Genomic DNA, 15,867 nt, shown 5'->3' with positions numbered 1-15,867 from the left:
CTGAGTCCATGTTTCTCGGCCTGCCTCTCCGGACGCGAGAAAGTGAACACCCAATACCTTTACGGCGGAGACCCACTGCACGTCGCACAGCAGATCCGATGAGAATGCGCCGAAGCGCAGCGCTCTGCTCTTGCCCCTGTTCAGCAGGGCGCCGGACAACTTGCTGTATTCTTCAAAGAGCCGTAAAAACGCCGCGTAGCTGTCCTTGTCCCTCAAAAACAGGGACACGTCATCGGCGTATACGCAGAGACCTTAACCTGGCCTTGGCCAGGCAGGGGGAATCCGCGTACTGATGGACTGTCGGCTATGCGATGTAGCAATGGGTCTATGCAGAGTACGAAAAGCATGGGTGACAATGGGCATCCCTGCCTAATGCCGCGAGAAATGCAGAAAGGAGAGCTAATTGCTCCATTTATACTTAAACTGGCTGTAAGCCCCGAGTAAAGATAATTCTTTCAATGAATTCGGAAGGGAAGCCAAAGGCTTCTAGGACTCCCAGGAGGTACCGGTGCTCGACACGGTCGAACGCCTTGGCCTGGTCTAACGAGACGAAGCAGCCCGGGATTTCCGCTCTCGAGGTGAACGTTAACAAGTCACGAGTGAGTGCGAGAGCGGAGAAAACCGAACGGCCCGGCACGCTGCACGTCTGCGCAGGACTGATGAGCGTGGGCAGAGTCGCGCTCAACCTGTGTGCCAGCAGTGACGCCACGATCTTGTAGTCTGCGTTGAGCAGAGTGATCAGGCGCCACGCTTGCGGGTCGGATGGACACCCGCCGGGCTTCAGGATGAGCACGGCTCTGCTTTCCCGGAAGGAGTCCGGTCTAGCTCCATCTGTCACCAACTTGTTCACAATGTCGAGCTGGTGACCCTCCTAACAGCTCATAAAATCGGGTGTAAAAACTGATCGGGATTCCGTCAGGGCCGGGGGCCGAGGCGGTGTTCATTGCATTTAGCGTGGCGCGGAGCTCGTCCCGCGACGCCGGCGCGCAGAGGTGAGCCGAAAGCGCCTCCGGGATTATGGGAAGGTCCCGGCAAAACTCGTGGATCGCCTCGCGAAACTCCGGGCCACCCTCCCGTTCGACGCCAGAAGCAAACACCTGTGACACGTGGCGTGTAAATACATCACGAATGTCAGTGGCGCTGCTGCTCCTGGCTCCGTCGGGGAGGACGGCCTCTTCGATTAAAGCGGGGGAGTCCTCGTTGAGGGCGCCCGCGCGTACCTGGCGCAAGACCAAGGGGTCTGCTATGGGCCTGCCCTGGGTGAAAGCTTGGCTCGCCGCACGCTACGACTGTCGCAGCAGCGTCCCGTACCGCGCCTTTAGCAGGTTTAAATAGTCCTTCATAGCGAAGGTGAGCGGCGCGCCTCTTTTCACGATATGAATGCGCGTCAGCATCTGATTAAGCTCTCGCGTGATGCGTGATCTCCGTAGACGGCCCTCTCTGATGAGGAGGGAACGCCACTCGGCTTTCCACTCATCCCAGGGCACGGGGCACGCGTCTGTCAGTATGCTGGAGTCCATTCGCCACTTGTTCACACGTGGGGCGCACCCGCCGAAGTCCAGCATTACTGACAGCGGTCGATGGTCTGAGATGCGCGGAGTGCCCCTGGGGAACTCGAGCACACTACAAGAGGTGACGAAGCGCGCAAGCTCGGGGGGGGGGGGGGGAGAAGAAACTTGTCTAGTCTGCTGGCGGACTGTCCTCTTTCCCAGGTAGGCCCGAAGGTGTCGCCGTGCTGGGACACCCATGCATCAGATAAACGAAACTGGACGCAGAGGTCCCGCAGTGACCGTGCTCCGGCGTAGGGCCGACCTTGCCCGGGGCCGTGCACATCACGCGCCGAGTACACAGTTAGTCACCTACCATGAAAGTGGGGTAGGTATCGAGGAGAAAAGAATCGAGTGATTAAAAAAATTACGAAGAATCGCTCCGTTGTGCCGGCGCGTAAACCACCAACGCCCTGACACGTCTGCCGTTTAGCGCGAAATCGACGGCCAGTGTGCGGTCGTCGATCCCGTACATAGTTCAGAAATACTACACCGACACCGCACGAAGCGGCGTCAGTGAGTGAGAAGAACGCGGGCACGAGGGAGCGATATCCTTAAAGTTGGTGACATCAAGTGGGCCACGAAAATTACATTCTTGGAGGAACAGAACGTCGACGCCCTGTGCGCGGGCGAAGTGCATCACCTCCCTCTGTTTGTCTAGTGATCGAAATCCCTGAACATTCAGGGAGAGGAGATGCACGGCCGCCATTGTGGATAAACAGGCCGCCGACATTCTGTTTACAATTCTAGATATCTGGAGTTGTACGCTCGCGCGACCTTTTTCGGTTTTGACTGGCCGAGTGGCTCCCTTCGAGAGTGGCATCGGAGTCTTTGGCCGGTGACAGTGCATGCTTGCCCGTTGACCCTTCGTTGGAGTGCAGGTCGCTGGTGCTGGTGCGAGTCACGCTGGGCGGTGTCGGTAGGCAGTGGCGCAGCCAGGGCGTGGTCCTTGGATTCCAGGGTGGCTTCGTCTGGGGTGTTCGATGGCGACCGGCGCCGTCGTCATCGTCGAGACGCACCTGCTGCGGTCGCCAAGCCGGGTCGTGGGAGTTGCTCGCAGCGGAGGTCCCCTGTCAGGCGAAGTGTCGCTTGGCGTGAGGTTGCTGCGTCGTTCTCCTCCGCCGAATCGCGCGAGTCGCAATCGCTAGATGATCCCGAGGTAAAGTGCGGCGGGAGGTCGCTGTTCGGAGGGAACATGAGAGACTCGGTCGAGTCCCCGGTGTCTGCCGACTGCTCCCCCGAGGGTGCGGTAGGCTCCAGCTCGGGCTGGCTCTCGGCAGCGTGGTCTGCTTCTGCAGCAGGAGTGTTGGTGTCTTGGCTCGATGCGGGCACTGCAACCTCCTTCGGCGTCGAAGCGGGAACAGGGTTCTCGGGCTGGGGCGCCGCAGGCAGGTCGGGTTTCTTCGGATTGTTGCTGGAGGCAGCAGCCGCCGAGTAGGCGCGCGGACGAAGGCAGTCGGCCGTCGCGTGTCTCCCGGAGCAGCGTCGGCAGCTCGCCGGCGAAATGGCGTAAATCGAGTCGTTTTTTGAATCGCCGTGTTGTAGGAAAACGTCACATACGGGAGGATCTCGTCCCAAGTCTTGTGCTGTACGTCGACATACATTGCGAGCATGTCCGCTAAGGTTTTGTTGAGGCGCTCTGTGAGCCCATTGGAGTGCGGGTGATATGCAGCAGTCTTGCGGTGGTTCGTGTGACTCAGCTGGAACATTTTGTGCATGAGCTGCGCTGTAAACGCGGTGCCCCTATCGGTGATGACGGAGGGCGGGACGCCATGTCGTAAAACAATGTGGTGTATGAAGAAGCGCGCGATTTCAGAGGATGTACTGCGCGGCACCGCCTGGGTTTCCGCGTAGCGCGCCAAATACTCAGTCGCAACTATAATCCACTTATTGTTTGAAGACGACACAGGGAATGGGCCCAGAAGATCAATGCCGACTGTTGGTCAAAAGGTGTGCGAGGTGGCGCAGTTGGTTGGAGCAAACCTGCGGGCTTGAGCGGTGGTGACTTACGACGCTGGCACCCACGGCAACCTCTGACGTAGCGGTGGATGGTCTTTGCCAGTTTAGGCCAATAATAGCCCCGAGCGAGCGTGCGTGCAAATCCCAAGTGGCCAGAGGTGGGCTCATCATGACACACCGAAAGAATGTCGCGGAGGTCTAATGGCACGACTAGGAGGTAGGGCCGGTCACCGTTGCTGGAGTTTTCTTGAACAGTACACCATTGCGAATGCAAAAAGAGGACAAGTGGCGGGAAAAGTGTCGAGGTACGTTGGAAGCATGGCCCTCCAGGTGATCCATGACAGACTGCAGGGCAGCGTCAGCATGCTGCTTTGCCACTAAGTCCGAACTGCTGATCACACCTAGGAAACGATTGTCATCCTCTGCGCTGTCATCAACTTGCTCGACGGGTGCGCGTGAGAGCGTGTCGGCGTCTTCGTGTTTACAAGCGGACTTATAGGCAATTGTGTAATCAAATTCTTGAAGGCGAAGGCTCCAGCATGCTAGGCGGCCTGATGGGTCCCGGAGATTGGTAAGCCAGCACAAGGAATGGTGGTCGGTGGCCACTTTAAAATGACGACCATAGATATAAGGCCAAAATTTCATCGTGGCCCAGATGACAGCGAGGCACTCCTTTTCCGAGGGCGAGTAGTTGATTTCGGTGCGCGAGAGTGTACGACTCGCATACGCGATCACACGTTCCATGCCTTCTTGATGTTGAACGAGGACGGCACAAAGCCCGATGTTGCTAGCGTCGGTGTGTATCTCGGTAGCAGCCTCCTTATCAAAGTGAGCAAGCACAGGGGTAGTGTGCAGCCGTTGGCGCAGCTCTGTGAAAGCAGCCTGTTGCTCGGCAGTTCAGACGAATGGTGTATCGTCACGTGTTAAACGGGTGAGGGGTTCTGCGATCTTGGAGAAGTCGGTGATAAAACGGCAGTAGTAGGCGCACAAATCCAAGAAGCACTTGAGCGTTTTTTTTTTTGTAGTAGGATGGGGAAACTTGGCTATGGCAGCAGTTTTCTCGAGATCGGGTCGTATGCCATCGGCGCTCACAACATGGCCGAGATACTTGAGCTCTTTGTAGCCAAAGTGGAATTTCTCGGTTTTAAGTGTCAAGTCGGCCAACCGCAGGGCATCCAACACGGTCCGCAGGCGTTCAAGGTGTTGGTCGAAGGTGTTGGACAGTGCACGGCTAGGGTCGATATCAGCGACTCGGCGTTCATAGTTAGCTGCCTGGTGCTCCGCGACTGTTCTCGTGACCTTATTTTGGGCGTAGATTTTCACCGTGAGAATGGTGCTGCTATTGACCTGCGGCATAAAACCTTCGACCAACACCACGTCATCTAGGTAAACTAAACAGGTTTGCCATTTGAGGCCAGCCAGGACAGTATCCATGATACGCTGAAACGTCGCTGGCGCAGAGCAAAGGCCGAAGGGCAACACCTTAAATTCATATAGGCCGTTGGGTGTGATGAAGGCCGTTTTTTTCACGGTCACGTTCATCAACCTCAATCTGCCAATATCCGGGTCTTTAGGTTGATCGACGAAAAATACTTGGTGCGGCGAAGTCTGTCGAGTCGTCGATGCGGGGCAGCGGGTAGACGTCCTTTTTCGTTATCGCATTCAGCTTACGGTGATCCACGCAAAAGCGCAGTGTCCCATCCTTCTTAACAAGCACGACAGGCGACGACCACGAGCTCTTAGAAGGCTGAATAATGTCGTCTGTAAGCATCTCCTTCACCTGCGTTTGGATAGCGTCGCTTTCCTTTGGGGAAATGCGGTACGGCTGCTGTCGTATGGCGCGAGCGTCATCGGAAGTGATGGTCCGATGCTTCGTGATCGTCGTTTGCCGCACTTACGAGGAGGATGCGAAGCAGGTTTTGTACTGGAGCAGTAGGCCGCGGAGGTCGCGCTGTTGAGTCGCTGAGAGCCCGGAGCTATTATTGATGCGATCCAGGGACGTGTCCGGACGGTCCATGGCCTCGGACGCAAAGCACTCAGTAACATCGGCCAATTGGTCGGACCACGCGACGGCAGTAGCTCGGAAAAGGTGATGAGGTTCGCTCGTAAAATTAGTAACCAGGGGTTCCGACCGACCGTTACGGAGGTGGACAACACTTAGGGCCGCGCAAATGCCATGTGTCAGCAGCAAGGAAAGGTTGCCCTCGGCGACTGCAAGTCCATCATGTAGCCCATCATCGCATTCGACGCTTGCAAAAACAATGGAGCGCGGCGGGATCAAGACACTTTCAGTGGAAATATGAAGGGCGGAGCTGCGTTGCCGAACGTCGGAGGTGTTATCGGTTTTCGCTGTCGAAAACGTAACTGTTCTGTGCCGCAGGTAAATAACAGCCCCATTCTCACGGTGAAAATCTACGTCCAAAATAAGGTCACGAGAACAGTCGCGGAGCACCAGGCAGCTAACTATAAACGTCGAGTCGCTGATCTGGACCCTAGCCGTGCACTGTCCAAGCGGAGTAATGATATAGCCCCCCGCCATCCGGATCTGCATGCCAGAGCAAGGAGTTGTATTTTTCTTTAGAAGCGCTGCCAATTTGCCATTGATAATTGAAAACTCCGCTCCTGTGTCCACCAACGCACTAATGCTGTGACCATCGAGAGGCATGGGTATGTCGAGGGAGAAGCGGTCCTTTAGTTCAGCTGCTGTCGTAGGCGTCGTCAAAGCTCTATCATCGGATGTCTGCGTCGTCTGCATCGTCAAGGAGTCTTTACAGCGTCGATATTCAGCGACCATGCCCCTGGAGGTCGCTGTCCTCAGTTTCCCGGCGAGGGCTGGGTGAGTGGTCCGCCGTCGCTCGCGAGGAGTTCTGCGCATTCTGTGAAAACGATGGACGGCGAGGTGACGGTGATCGGGACTGACGGCGCGCCATGGACCACTGAGGTTGCTGGGTCAGGTACTCTTCAATCTCACGGGGCCGTTGACTAAACCGGGGCCTTGGAGGAAAAACCCTGCAGGCCAAGCTCTCGATATGGGCACCGGCGGAACAGGTGACCGGGCTCCTCACAGTGGAAGCACAAACGCCGGCGGTCAGGGCCATGCCAGATGTCCGCTCTGCGCAGGGATTCTCGATTACTCGGGATGCGGTGTTGCCCTGGCTGCATGGAGGGTAGCAGGACGTCGTGATGGTTTGGAAAAACTGCCGCTGGATTTGGGGCAGGGCGTCGCAGAGCTTCAGTGTATGTCGGGCGGCAGTAGTCTGGGTAGACTGTGGTTCGGCGTGTGGTAACGGAGGCCTGATAGCCTGCTGCACCTCTTCGCGGATAACGTTCATAAGGGTGCTGGCCGCTGGCTGCGACGTACCACAAATTTTCTCTAGCTCCTCACGGACAACAGCGCGTATCATGTCGCGGAGAAAGTCGGTATTGCTGTTGAAAACCTGGAGGGACTCTGTAACAGAAGCAGCAAGGACTGGCCAGTCGTACGCGGTGAAACGCTGCCGGAGTACCAGCTCCATCGTGACTGCCTCCGCTAGAAACTCAGCAACAGTGCTTAAGGGGCTGCGCACGAGGCCGGTGAAAAGCTGTTCTTTAACACCGCGCATTAGGTGGCGCAGCTTTTTGGCTTCCGACATGGCTGGGTCAGCCCGTCGGAAGAGCCGCGTCATGTCTTCGACGTACATGGTAACCGTTTCATTGGGCATTTGCATACAGGACTGTAAGGCTTGTTCAGCTCGCTCCCGACGATCAGCGCTGACATACGCGGTGAGCAGTTGACGTCGGAACTCAGGCCATGATGAAAGAGTGTCCTCACGATTTTCGTACCACGTACGAGCACCATCCTCCAAGCTGAAGAAAATGTTCCTCAGTTTGGCGGCGTCATCCCATTGGTTAAATGCGGCGACACGTTCAAACCGGAGGAGCCAATCTTCCACGTCCTCCAGTTGAGTCTCGTGAAAGGACTTTGGTAGCCGTGGGTTCTGGATGGTGTAGTACACGGCGCCTTGCATGACCGGTTGAGGGTTAGGCGCCGAGTTAGAGTCGAATGGCCTGAGCACAGGAAGCAGTCGGCCAGGCGGCGAGGTTTAACTCCAATAGCCCATGCTCAGGGGGCAGTCCAAGATTTCGGCTTCTGACCCGGCGCACTGGCGTGTCGACAGGGAGAGGTCTGGGGTCCTCGGTGTTCGGAGGGGTGTGCGACATATTCCAGCGCGATTTACCCAGCGCGCTCCACCACAAAATGTCACAAATGGGTTGCAGAATCAAAAAGTCTAGGCAAAGGCCGCAAGTAATCAAGCAGTGTTCCAGCTGCAAAGAGCACGTGCGTCTCGCTTCTTTGTCCTCAAGGCGCCGCCCGGGGATACCTGGCGGTAGTATGTTTACGCACGTGACTTTTATGTGCGTGTGTCATTTGATCCTTATTCTTATCTGAAATGGCCAGCCAGGCATGTTATTGGGCCAGCGTTTACAGTATTCATAAAACAGTGCCCCCTTCTCCTCTATAATAAAGATAAATTTCATATACAGTTCTGTTAATTATCATCAATGGAGTCAGATTACAGCTGCTGTGAATTGTGTGTGTGAATGTGATTTTCTTACATTGATGGCAGTGAAACGCATGGAAAGGCACAAACCTGCACTCAATAATAATTTATTCATAGAGTTGCTGTTTTCTGTACATTATAGTAACACGAGTTTTCATATAAGGCCCTGAGGAGGATTGTAATTTTGGTGCATTATTTTGAAAAAGGAGGCCACAAAACAAGACATTTGTTTGCCATTATAATACATACATGAAGCCGAAAAGTAGGCATAGCCTAGGCAAAGATTTTCAAGCAGTCAGGTTAACAACTAAGGCATTTTAACTTAAGGTATGCCTGAAGGGAACTGTGGCAGTTTGAAAACCAAACTGGCAGTGAAATAACCTTTACTTTGCAGAAGATGTTGCTAATAACAACAGCTAGCACGTTCCAAAATTTTATACATGACAAGTAGTGGAGACAATGCTCAGTTTTGTCTGCTGTTTTGGGAGCCAGAATCACTGTTACGATCTCTCATTTTATTTTGTGGTTAGAAAAAATTCTTAAATATTACTGTAAAGCTATATGAGAGGATATATGCATGTACGTATACCGTATACACATACATAAATGCTTATTTTTTTATTTCATTGTATTTTGCAAGAACACAACTTTCACCTTGTAAATGTATTGCTACAAATTATGCATGAGATAACCACTATGCATGGTCAGTGCATCCTGTTTTCCTGAATATATTAAGTATCCTTTCGCAACCTCAACCAGGAGCCGCCCAGATGTAAGCCATTTTACCAACTCCCACATCCTGTTATGTTTACACTGAAGGTAAAAGGCATGTATAGCCTTATACTAAGTACTAAGCAAGTACTTTGTTTTCATTCACATGGGCACTTTCAGAATTTTTTGGAGTTGTACACACAACATGCCAGCTTGTTTCTCCATGTGTCTGCTTGCTGAGCGCTCCTCCAGGCTTGTTTGCACTGCTGCAATTCCAGCTTGTGCAATTCTCATTGCAATATGAGCTAAGCAATGACTACTAAAATAAAACTGGCCACCTGCTGTCACTGTGCAAAAACAGTCATGCATTTCAGCACAGTGATAGATGGCTTGGCCCCTTTGTCACCACACTGTGCTATTTCTATTTTGTCTTTTCTAACGGACCGAATAACATTACAGAGAGAAATTAGTACTGTTGCACAGTTACTCTTCTGTGAAATGCACAACTGCTGCAGTTACAACTGCTTTTACATATTACAAATTACTGGGAATGTCATAATTTTCTCGTGCATTTATAGGTTTGTATATTCGACAGCAGTGTGCTAAAATATGGAATTTTTAATACATGCACAATTCAGACACACACTTCTTAATTATGTCGATGAGTAGATAAGTGTCTTTTGCAATAACACTTAAATGGGGAGACAGCAAGCCTGTTTACTTGAGAGTGATAGCCAACGTAGATGACAACTAACGTGTGCAATGAAAAAGCTACAAAATAAAGGCAGTTATAATACATGAAAAATGACTACAGTGTGCTAGTTTGAATAACTGATGATTTAACCTGTGCCTGATCTCAGCTGTGTGAATTTCCCTGTTATAATTACAAACGATCGTACTGCTATAGTTTGGTCTAGTCCCGTATCCTTGGCTTCGAGAATTCGCGATACGAATCGCGTCGTCGTTCTGAAATTGTTATTGCATGTTAGGGTATAGCATAACTTTCAAGGGGGCACTCTTGAAATGTTAGGAGGCAAAAATCTTAGATCGTAGCAAAACGGTTGCATACATATACGGGTGGTCTTCAGCGGAGTCTAGCCGACTAGCGGTCGAACCAGTTGTGTCACGATCGCGGTATGATGGCTTTTTTTTTATGAAGTAGAAATAGCGCAAACGTTACCGCGACGCTGTTTTAGAACCTCGCCTGCGGTGTTGCAAAGTTTGGTAATTGCGACTTCGTTCGCGGACGTCAGAATCGGCCGCGCCGAGATCCATGGCTATCACAGCCGATCGCGGTTTTACCTGCTATTAAGAGAAGTTTATTGGACTGATAACAAGCAGGGACTCTCGTCCCTCAAACAAACAGTGATACAAAAACGACCTAAGTCGTCGGTGGTACAAATAAACCGCACATGACAAAAACACATCACAAAAAACGCATATGACAAGAATGCACATGACAAGAGTGCACTGAAAGAGTTCTTGAGCGATGTCGCAGAAGTTCACGTCGTGAAGTTTGCCGCGCACTCGTGTCACTTGTAGTCCACGGCACACAGCAGAAAAACGCGCACACAATTCTGCCGGTGGCTAGAACGGCAGAGTCAGCACAGCCACACGGCCACGACGCACATCGATAAAGCGGGTGGACCACCGCCGAAGGAATTTGTGTTCCTCTAGCGTCACAAGGTCTTCGCATGCTTGCTCTAGCATACGTGCGCGTACACGCTGCAGTAGGGGGTACATGGCCCTCTGTGGGCGGCCGCGTAAGGCCGCAGCTCCCCTCTGCCGCCTTAGGACAAATGCGCCGACGCAAAGTAGCATGCGGACGAATGGCTCACGCGATCTTGTGTTGGAGCTGAGACGAGCCCCAAACATGCGTGACATGAGCCGCCAGAAGATTCTGGCTACTACGCATTCGAACATTGCATGCTCTAATGTTTCCACTAGACCGCACTGCGGGCAACGGGCGGAGGGTGCCACGCCCCATGCTGCGATGCGGTCAGCCGTGGGTAAAACCCGCCAGCCTCGCAGCCAGCCAAAGTCGCGCACCTGCGCAGGAAGAGATGAATGTCTCAGGTCTCGCCACCGCGCCTGCCCACTCCTTGTCAATTGTTCCGGTGTTGCTTCTCGTACAGCGAGGAGCTCGCAAACCCGTGTGGGTGCCGTGGCGAATATCTCCACACCAGGCAGGGCTGTGGTGAGAGACCCGAGGGCACGGCAGGCTTTCAGGAAAAACAGGGGGGGGGGGGGGGGGGGCTGCAAGGCTGAGGGGCCGATACTGTGTTCCGAGAAGAAACGGGGACGCGATGTTCCGAGAAAGTAGGCAAGGAGCCCCCTTCCCGGGTAGTCCGTATTGTCGACAAGGTCGCGGATCCCTCGCAAGGCGAGGACACTGCACAATGTGGGTAGATGAGGGAGGCTAAATCCCCCCATTTCTGTAGGAAGTCTGAGCAGAGCTCGTGCTACTGTCTCAGTCTTTCCTGCCCAAAAAAACGAGCCACATAGAGTGGACATGCGTCGCGTGAGGTTACGGGGAGGGTAGGCGACTCTGGCGACGTAGATTAGGGGGGCGCATACCGATGATCGGATGATAAACGCGCGCTCTGCGAGAGAGAGGCGAAAGCGCACCGCTACGGTCAAGCGTCTTTCTGCGGTAGCTCTGAGCTGAGTCCACGTTTCTCGTCCCGCCTCTCCGGACGCGAGAAAGTGAACACCCAATACTTTTACGGCGGAGACCCACTGCACGTCGCACAGCAGATCCGACGAGAATGCGCCAAAGCGCAGCGCTCTGCTCTTGCCCCTGTTCAGCAGGGCGCCGGACAGCTCGCTGTACTCTTCAAAGAGCCGTAAAAACGCCGCGTAGCTGTCCTCGTCTCGCAAAAACAGGGACACATCATCGGCGTACGCAGAGACCTTAACCTGGCCTTGGCCAGGCAGGGGGAATCCGCGTACTGATGGACTGTCGGCTATGCGACGTAGCAATGGGTCGATGCAGAGTACGAAAAGCATGGGTGACAATGGGCATCCCTGCCTAATGCCGCGAGATGCAGAAAGGAGCGCTAATCGCTCCATTTATACTTAAACTGGCTGTAAGCCTGGAGTAAAGAAGATTAATTCATCGCTCCATTTATACTTAAACTGGCTGTGGAGTAAAGAAGATTAATTCTTTCAATGAATTCGGAAGGGAAGCCATAGGCTTCTAGGACTCCTAGGAGGTATACCGGTGCTCGACACGGTCGAACGCCTTGGCTTGGTCCAACGAGACGAAGCAGCCCGGGATCCCCGCTCTCGAGGTGAACGTGGACAAGTCACGAGTGAGTGCGAGAGCGGAGAACACCGAGCGGCCCGGCACGCTGCACGTCTGCGCAGGCTCACTCGCAGCTAAGCATGTCTCGATCGGTTGAGCCGCAACATCAGCGTGCGTGCGTGCGTGTGTTCGTACGGCAAGGTATATTCGTATTTTGCAACGGCACATGCCTGTGCTGCCGCACGGGCGGCACTGGCGAGCGCGCCAATCAGTACACCGGAGTCGTCCGCAACGACGCCTACGCATGCGGAAAAAAGTGATCGTACAGCGGCTTTAAACTGTATGAATTTCTCAGCGCGTCGGTGGTTCAGTGGTAGAATACTCGCCTGCCACGCGGGTGGCCCGGGTTCGATTCCCGGCCGACGCAGGCTTTTTTTCTCCTTGCAGTGCAGAGTACAATTATTTTCGATTTGTGCACGTCGTAGCGTTTACAATTTTTTTTTTACAATTTATTAGCTGTACTCGTTACGTTGTGTACGGCACCTTCTTCAAGCTGGCAGCATAAACTTTTTTGGCGAAAGCATGATGTGCCGCGTGGTTATGCCACTGCACGAGGTCGTCTTGCCAGACTGCTGGAAGTAGTAGTAAGTGGTGCTATTAAAACAATAATAAAAAGGAAGGAAAATATTTTTGCTAGCCCCGGCATCTGCAATCGATACTGAAGCAATGTAGTAGTAGTAAGTGGCTTTATTAAAATAATAATAAAAAGGAAAGAAAAAAATTTTTGGGACACGCTTGCACCATTGACGAAGTCAACAGTGGCTGCGTTCCAATACTCTAGACGTCTAACAAGACGTCTAGTGTGACGTCTAGGAAGCAGTCTACATGTCCATGTATTGGAACTTGTCTAGTGCTCACGCCGCCTCGCGGCATAATAATGTAACTAAAGCTTATGAACAGTTGTACTACTATTTTTCACAAACTGAGCAATAAAGATAATTAAAAACGTGTTTTCAACAAGTTTACACATTTCTTCTGGAATGAATTTGCGCGTAAACCGGACTGGTGGATGTGCCTATCGGTCAGTCTACTTGTAGCAGACGGGACCGCTCTCCGAAGACGACGCTAAAGAGATATGCGATTATTCTTTTATTATTGATGCTCAACTGTACATGCTCCTCGAACGTGCTCGTCCAGACGGTACTGTAAACATAAGAATACGAAAGACTGTAATTAATATGCGCGAAATACGATACGGCTAATATACACTGCAACAGGAAAACACATACGTGACATTAAACCCGCTGTCTGCCCTACGTGGCACTCGGAGACAGCGAGAGACCTAAATACAGCAGCGATCTTTAATCCTGCAACGACTAAAATCAATTCGCAACATGCCGGTGTATTTGTTCTGAGAGTGTAGAGATAAAAAAGAATGCACGCGAAAGAGTTGATGCAACTAATACAGCAACAGAAGAACACATTTGTTAACCGTCACGCCAGCCGTCTTAACGCCCGTCGAGGAAACCAACGACAGCGACGAGTATTCTCTAAAATCAAGTGCTAATTAAGATCCGGCATCGTCCGGATCACGTAAACAGACCTACAGCGTCCGCTGCTGTAGCAAAGCTCTCAACTGCACGATTTTCTCCTGCGTGATTCACTGCTAGGAATCGCACGTCCACGAAGATTAATTAGCCACTAGTTTGCGTACCAAATAACAATATGGAATGACTCACATTTTTCCTTTCCTATACTCCGTGTACAGTCCGACGCCCGCAAGAGCACGACTCGCTCATCCGCGTATATCAGCTCCGCCATCTTTAGACAGCAAGTTAGCCTGCATCGATGTGGACTTCGGCGAAGCAGTCTTATGAGACTGTTATGAGACTGCTTCGCCGAGAAATGGAACGCGTCCCAAAATGGCGGCTGTCCGGCTAGACGTCTAAGTTGTCTAAGTAGCCGTCTACTTGGGAGTATTGGAACGCAGCCAATGGAGGCGATTGAGCGGTGGTCGCGCCTCTAGCGGTGGAGAGAAAAAGACCTCAGATTACGGAGCGGAACAGCAGCCGTCGTGATTGCGATTATTTCTCGAGTTCTATTGGCTTACAGCCTTAAAATAGTGATAGTCTACATTAACAGCTTGTTGAAGATTTGGCTTTCGCCTGAACTCCTTCAGATGTAATTCGCAGTTTTTCGCCGTGCTGTCACCGTTCCGAGTTTTTCCTGACCAGTAAACTTGCGCTACATGGCCGCCCGCGCGCGGTGGGTACCCGTGGCGAGACGCTGTGTAGGCATACTTACCTGGTGCCGGGGTTACCGTGATCAGCGAGGCGGTGCCCCCAGGGAGAGGCGCGGGCATTGCACTGCGCTCGTGCTGACCCCTGCCACTACCCCAAACTGGGGCAGATGGGGCATGCAATTTTTGGTAGTGGGGGACTGCGTTCGCGCTATCCCCCTTCATATGAAATCCAAAGTCGGAATCTACGCCTTGAGGTTGCACGTGCACTTTGTAGTGAAAATTAAGTTTGGATGTTATGTTTTTATATGCCAGTAATTATTTTTTACTGTCGTTCGTTTAGCCAACTAGTGCAGCGCTACTCAGGTTCTTGTACTGTCACGATCACAAAATTGCGGGACGTGGGAGAGCGTGGCAAAACTGCGTTCTGCGCCTTCTAACGGCGCCCGTCCGCTCCAGTTACCCTCGCAGGCTTCTCTATACCCTTACCTTGCGCTCAGCAGACGCAGATCGAAACCGGCGCCAGGTGACGCTTTGATATCTAGCGATAGCATGTGCCCCAGCCGCTGTGATGAGTGAAGCAGATTGCGCGCCGTGTTTCGCGGCGAAACACATCTGGGTGAAGGGGCGTCCAATTATGCTTTGTTTTTATTCCTGTGCTCTTCACAAGCGCTCTCCTCAGGTTTCACCATATGCAAGCAGAACGAACGGAGAACAAAGATTAGAATGTTCACATGAGCAACTGCAGCTTGTCACGATGAACGTTCGAATGCCAAGCCACCTAGGATAAATGTAGTAACACAAAACATGTATGGAAAGGAAACACGAGATTTATTTGCAGCGTGAAAAAAGCAATGTGATAACTATACTTGAGAAAATTTCTTTAGATGTGTTACAGAATTTATATCGAGGCCAATCGTGGACGAGCCCTCATAATAGAAGTGTGCACAGATATTAAGGCAGGAAAACTCAACTCAGCGGGCTGAGCGCGGTGCAATAATCATGACATTCGGCACTTTCCCCGAAGTAAAAGAAATACAACACAAACATGCACACTACAGAACCCATCGAACTCGTGGTGGATGTCCTTTAGTCCTTTCTCACGTTGCTAATGTCGCGTGAAATTTCCATCCACGGCGATGACTTCTTGCAGACGACCTGGCATTGAGCGGTATAGAGCCGCAACCAACTCAGGGTCAGCGCGCAGAGACTCCCACTCCTCACTGATGCGGACCCACAGCGCGTCGGCAGTACAGGAGCCTATGTTGCCTGAAGATAGGCGCTTTTTCATTAGGCCCCAAACGTTTTCTATAACGTTCAGGTCCGCGCCATTTGGCGGCCATTGCAGGCGGTTCACGCCGCGAGAATTTAGGTACCTTTCCACAGTGCGGGCAGTGTGCACAGGGCTGCGGTCATGCTGCAGCCAGTATAGCCCGTCCGGAAATGGGCCACCCAGGATATAAGGCCCTAGGGTGTATTCCAAAATATCCTTGTACGCCTCTGCGTTGAAGCGTCCGTCAATGCGCACCAGGGGCCCAAGTTCGTCCTTTGAGATGGCGCCCCACACAGCGACGGTGCATCGCCCACTTGAAAAGACGCTGTTCGTGTAACTTGGTAGATACC

The 15,867-nt window shown here is 52.5% G+C and overlaps 2 non-coding genes across 2 annotated transcripts; both read left to right on the top strand.

Annotated features, from left to right (window-relative positions):
- The first annotated feature begins 12,361 nt into the window (after positions 1–12,361).
- On the top strand, positions 12,362–12,432 carry TRNAG-GCC (transfer RNA glycine (anticodon GCC)). The gene has a single exon. It is a non-coding gene; the product is annotated as a tRNA-Gly (tRNA).
- Positions 12,433–14,301: 1,869 nt separating this feature from the next.
- On the top strand, positions 14,302–14,465 carry LOC144126393 (U1 spliceosomal RNA). The gene has a single exon (XR_013313485.1). It is a non-coding gene; the product is annotated as a U1 spliceosomal RNA (small nuclear RNA).
- Positions 14,466–15,867: the final 1,402 nt, after the last annotated feature.

The sequence above is a fragment of the Amblyomma americanum genome, chromosome 3, assembly GCF_052857255.1.
Source record: "Amblyomma americanum isolate KBUSLIRL-KWMA chromosome 3, ASM5285725v1, whole genome shotgun sequence".
In the NCBI taxonomy this organism is placed as follows: domain Eukaryota; kingdom Metazoa; phylum Arthropoda; class Arachnida; order Ixodida; family Ixodidae; genus Amblyomma; species Amblyomma americanum.
Note: the sequence above shows the minus strand (reverse complement) of the source record. Positions and strands in the feature narration are given on the sequence as shown.